Here is a 6,000-nt window from a genome sequence, read left to right as displayed (position 1 = left end):
CAACCATGGAGACGGCCCCAGTGCAATTATATGCCTCTCTCAGTTCTTGAAAGATTCCAGGAGAGGCGAGTCGGAGGAGACAGAGAGCAGGGACGGCAGAGACAAGAGGCGCAAGGAGAGAGAGTCGCAGAGAGCAAGAGAAGTGAGGACCCCCAGAGAAAGAGAGAGACAGAAACACAGAGACAGAGAGAAACAGCAGCCCCTGAGAGAGCTGGGAGAGATAAAGGCTCAGGGAGAGAGAGATGACAGACAGCATCACTCGAAAGATGTAGACAGAGAGACAGACAGATTCAGAGAGAGACGGAGATGATACGGGACAAGGAGACACAGAGGCCAGGGCAGACACAAGGACATAGAAACAGACCCAGGTGCATATTTTGCTGGAGAGAGCTACATAAAAAGACAGCAACAGATGGAGAGTAACAGAGAGAGAGAGAGAGAGAGAGAGAGAGAGAAAACAGAGACCAGCAAGTCACGTGACAGCAGACAGATGAGGCCTTTTTCATTCATTCATTCATCTATTCATTCATTCAGCAAATGTTTGTAGAGCCCTACTGTGGAGGGCTGGGTGCTGGGGACCCTGAGGCACACAAGGACCCCTCCCCATGTCTGTCCTCACGTGATTTTAAAGGGTGAGTCAGACAGGGATTGAATCATCATTCACCCAACGTAAAATCCAATGGGAGCAAGTGTTCAGAGTTTCTCCCCTGCTCTTTCCTAAGGGGCTCTGAGAGCCTTGGTGGGATGGGTGGCCGGGTCAGTGCGGTCAGGAAGGCTGAGATCTGCAGGATGAAGAGCTGACTTGGTTAGGCGTTGGGTTTAGAAGGACTGTGTATGCAAAGGTCCGCTTGCAAGCACTGATGCAAAAGCAAAGACTTGGTTCCAAGGCCTGGACCAGACTTCCCCTTGGGAGATGGGGTGGTATGGAAGGCTGATGGGGGAGACAGGGAGACCCTGTGTGATAAGTCTTCTCCTGGGGGTGCAGCAGAAAATCCTGGGGTGGAAAGGACTACTTCAGCATGTGCTGAGGCCCTGGACCAGTGGGCCCATGGCATGGATGCCAGATGGGACTGTTGGTTTATTATTTCCTATGGGACCGGAGAGCGTGGCCTCGGCCACCCCCATTCCTCCTCAGGCTGAGTCGGGTGCCCCCTCTGGCTCCAGTGCATAGGGCCTCTTCATTGCTGCATACACCACATCGTCGTGTGTTCATTGTTGGCGCCGAGCTCCCAGGGGCAGGTGGAGACTGGGTCTAAAGGATGCCTGCTACAGAGAGGGCGCTTTGGTGTGGAATTAGGGCTCTCCTGTTGCAGGGCTGATCTGGCCCGGCCAGATGTCTGGCCTGACTGCTGGTCTGGGCACCGGCAGCCTGTGAAGGAGGAGCCAGACTGGAGTGCCGTGTGGCACAGGGGACGTGGCTGTGGGCTGGAGCTGTGTGGCTGAGTGTGGGCAAACCACAGATGCCAGCGCCTGAACGACCCTTGGAGAACATGAAAGCTAGTGCTCCCCAAACTTGAATGTGTGTCAGAAAGACCCGAGGACTGGATTCTAAAGTGCAAAGTTCCCAACCCCTCCGGTGTCCGAGCCAACACATCTCCAGAAAGGTTGGGACCTGAGCTTTTTTTTTTTTTCTTTTTCTTTTTGTTTTTTTTTTTGGCCACCGTGCAGCATGCAGTTCCCCAACCAGGGATCAAACCCTTGCCCCCTGCAATGGAAGCACAGGGTCTTAACCACTGGACCACCAGGGAAGTCCCTGGACCTGCGCTTTTAACAAGCACAGGGGAGGAGACTGAGGCCCAAGTCCCCCCGTCAGTAGCCGAGCTGAGATGGAAGATGCCACAACACGACCCCCGGTTCCAGCTCGTCCACTTGCCTCACCTGGTTCCCTGCCCTTGTGTCAAGCACTGGGCTGGGACTCAACTCACTATAGGCCTTGGGCTATGTTAGAAACCCCCTCTGCAGATGAGAAAACTGAGGCTTGGAGAAGAGAAAGTACCCAAACAACGCAGCTGAGCTTCAGTTCTTGCTGTGCTAGACTTCCAGCAGGGAGGGGGTTCCCGGCTGCTCCTCTCTTCCCCGCACCCTCCGTGGACACACACTCAGAGCGGGAAGTCCCCCCAGAGCTTTTCTACTGACTTTGCTCTTTTCCTATAGTTTCTGGGGAAGTTGCTTTGAAGTGTTTTCCCCTTGTTTTTTCCTTTTCTGGCCCTGAAGTTGTTCTAAGTCTTCACTAATTTATAACTCTAAATTTGCTTAGCAGAGCTGCTGCCTGGTACTTGCCGGAAAGTCAAGCCTGCTGGTTCCCGCTGGGGGTGGGGGTGGGAGCGGGGGGCTGGAGGGCCAAGACCTGAGAAGCAGGGGCCCCTCGTGGGGGATGATGTGAGGGACAAAGGCTCTGCTCCCCCTTGTCCCACATCCTCCAAGTTGGGGCCACGGAAGACTCACCGGCGGCCTCAGCCTAACTTCTGGGTGGGATGATGGAATTGTAACCTTGACCGTGTTTCTCAGGTACCTCCCTGAGCCTGTTTCTTCCACAGAATGGGCTTGATGGAAGATGCTGATCACCATGCCTGGCTTAGAGGAAACATTCAGTAAATGTTAGTTATTCTGTTTTTTTTTGGTTTTTGGTTTTTTTTTTTTGGCTGTGCCGCGTGGCTTGCAGGGATTGAACCCAGGCCCACGGCAGTGAAAGCACCTAGTCTTGGACCTAACCACTGGACCATCAGGCAACTCCCACGTTATTGTTATTATTAGTATTTTTCAATGTTTGCTCTGTGGAGCAGGGAAGGGAGGGATGGAAAGCGGGGGGCAGGGGGTCTACAGGGGCTTCTCAGAGGAATCAGCAGATGAAGGGAATTTCGAGGCAGCTCCAGGACCTCCACTTCTGCTCCCATCCAGAGCAGCATATGGACTGAGCTTCTTTGCAAGTTTATTGGAAAAAAAGATTTTGCCACTTAAAAAGGGTTGGAAAATTACCCCACAGACCCGCATTGTCCAACACATGGCCACTAGTTACATATTAAAGTCTGTCTGGCCCAAACTGGGATGTGTTTTAAGTGTGAAATAGACACTGATTTCAAAGACTTAGTACAAGGAAAAGAATGTAAAATATCTCAATTCTTAAAAATATTACATGTTGAACACACTTTGGGTATGTTGGGTTAAATCAAATATACGACTAAAATGAATTTCGCCTAGTTCTTTTACTCTTTCAACACGGCTACTAGGAAATTTAAAATTTCCTCCGTGGCATGCATCTGTGGCTCATATTCTATTTCTGTTGGCCCGTGTGGCCGTACACTACTAACCAGGGCCAAACCCCGGGGCCTGGGAGGCTGGGGCTGCAGAGCTGCCTGTGTCATGAAAGGGAGACCTCCCTGCCTCCCAGTTGTCTGCCCCAGCTTGCCAGGGTGCCCGAAATCCCAGTATTAGGGCTTTGCTCTCTGGGGTCTGGAAAGCTTGGAAGAAGGGAGATGATTTCTGCCCTTAGCCTTCTGGATGAGCCATGGAAAGAAAAATCTGGGAGGACAGGGCCCAGGCAGGGGATGAAAGGAGATGCCCGGAGGCCTGAGGGATGGCCCTTTGTTGGGGGAGGGGGTTGGAAATCTGGGTCCCAGACTTGGGGCCCCCAAGCAAGCCCATCACCAATCCTTTGCTCCTTCGCAGCCCTCACACCATCTGAGCACCCTGGCTGATAGGGATAACATATAACATCTAGGCTTACAGATTCTCTGCTCACCTTGCCTGACCTTGTTTTATGGCTCCTACATGCTGCCTTGAAAGCACACTTCCATACATCGAATCTATTTTCCCTTTGGTTTCCATGATGGAATAAGAGATAGGTTGCTCTGAAGAGAAACAGGAGTAGTTAAATCCAGAAACCATTCAAGTCTCATTTTTAAAGGCTAGATAGTTATTATCAGATAAAATCATTCTTCCTGAAAATCCAAGGAAAGCCACGGAGATGGCAGAAAAGAACGGCAGTTGGGGGGATTGGGAGTCCAGAGGTCCTCGCCTGCCACTCGCCGCTGGGCTGCTGTGGGTTGATCCTTCCCCTCTCGGTACTGCGGGCTGCTTACCTGTAAGATGAGAGCGTTGGGCTCACCGTCCTCACCTTTGGTCCTTGTGTTCACATCCAGGGCAGCCAAGCCCCAGGCTCCCTCTGGGCTTGTCCCAGTGTTCAGAAAAGGGATACCTTGATGGAGATGGCTAGGCTGTCCTTCTACCCTCCACTCCCACCCCCACCCCGTGGAGTCTCACCTCCAAGGAACAAGGAGCCAGAAGTGGCCCAGAATCGTGGGAAAGGAAACAATGCACAAGGAGGTCAGGGATCCAGGTTGGGCCCAAACCCCCTGGGGAGCAGAGGGCAGAGTCCATATGGTAGGTCTCTCGGGTGGCCAGTCTGCTGGTCAGAGATCCTGAATCAAACACACTGGGCCAGGAAGAAGACACCGGCTCCTGCCTGGGAGTTCCTGGGCTGATGGGGAGACAGGACGCCCAGATGCACCGTCACTTCCACAAATGACCAACCATCCTACATTCCCACCTGTGAAATGGAGACTGGCAGGCCCACCTGGTTAAGTGAACGAGGGCGTGGAAAGGGCTTTGTCATGGGAGCAATCCTGTGGCTTTGAGAGAGTTAGGAGGAAGGTGGAGAGAAGAGCCTTGGTTTCCACATCTGTGTAATAGTGGGGACCTGGCCAGACCTGGGCGAGGATGGGGCAGGGCCAGTGCAAATGCACTTCAGAAAGCTGGCAGGAGAAGTTCCTGTAGGTGGAAAGAAGCCACTGGCAAGGATTTCTCAACCAAACTCCCCTCTCTGCTTAAGGAGATGTTGCTGCCCTTCTCGGGAGAAGGAATTGAACTTGACAGAAATGTGAGTGTCCATGACCTTGTCCTTTGAATCCCCACCTCCTTATGAAGAGCAGTCCAAGCAAAAACTCCACGTCTGACTTTGCCCCTAGATGAAACCAACAAATTTTTTAAATGAGAATTGCCCTTTGTCAAGCACCTACTATGCATCAAGCACTTTGCTAAACATTTTCCTGTATTACATGCCATTTAATCCTCATAGCAATCTTATGAAGAAAGGACTACCTTTTTTTAAAATTTATTTTTTTATACAGCAAGTTCTAATAGATATTAGTTACCTATTTTATACATATTAGTGTATATATGTTCATCCCAATCTCCCAATTCATCCCCCCCACCCCGCTTTCCCCCCTTGTGTCCATACGTTTGTTCTCTACATCTGTGTCTTTATTTCTGCCTTGCAAGCCGGTTCATCTGTACCATTTTTCTAGTTTCCACATATATGCACTAATATACAATATTTGTTTTTCTCTTTCTGATTTACTTCACTCTGTATGACAGTCTCTAGGTCCATCCACTTCTCTACAAATGACCCAATTTCGTTCCTAAGAAAGGACTATCTTGACTCCATTTTACAGATGAGGAAGCTGAGGCCCAGAGAGGGCAACTAACTTGGCCTAGGACACAGCCAGTGAACGTGGAGCCAGCTGTCATACCCCAGTCACACGCAACTGAGCGGGGCCTGGACATGCCAGGCCAGGGCCTTCTGCTGTATCACACTGCCCCCAGTCTCTGCCTGGGTGAGGCTGAAGTGAGGCTGGCTGTTCCCACTGGGAGGAGCAGCCCAGAGGCAGGCCGTGCCCTCTCAGCACTCCACTTGTTTGTCTGCCGCTCTGGATTCTGCCTGCAGAGGGCAGTCCTGAGCACACACCAAGCTTCCGATCCTTTAGGCCCCGGGGTCCAGAGGTTTCTGGCACTCTGCCCCTGGACTTGGGGTCCAGGAAGCATTCTGCCCAGAAACCAACAGCTCAGCCAGCCAGCCCTTCCTGGGACCAGCTTCCCCTAGCTGGGCCCACCGAGGCCATGCCTAACCCCCAAAACCTCATGGGTCTGTGCAGATGTAATGGAGGGACCATAGGCCAGTGGGCAGAATGAGGGCTATGGAGAGGGTCCCAGCAATGCCATTCA

The sequence above is a fragment of the Balaenoptera physalus genome (genome assembly GCF_965194825.1).
Source record: "Balaenoptera physalus genome assembly, chromosome: 16".
NCBI lineage: Eukaryota > Metazoa > Chordata > Mammalia > Artiodactyla > Balaenopteridae > Balaenoptera > Balaenoptera physalus.
The sequence above is the reverse complement of the archived record's forward strand: the minus strand, read 5'-3'. Positions refer to the sequence as shown.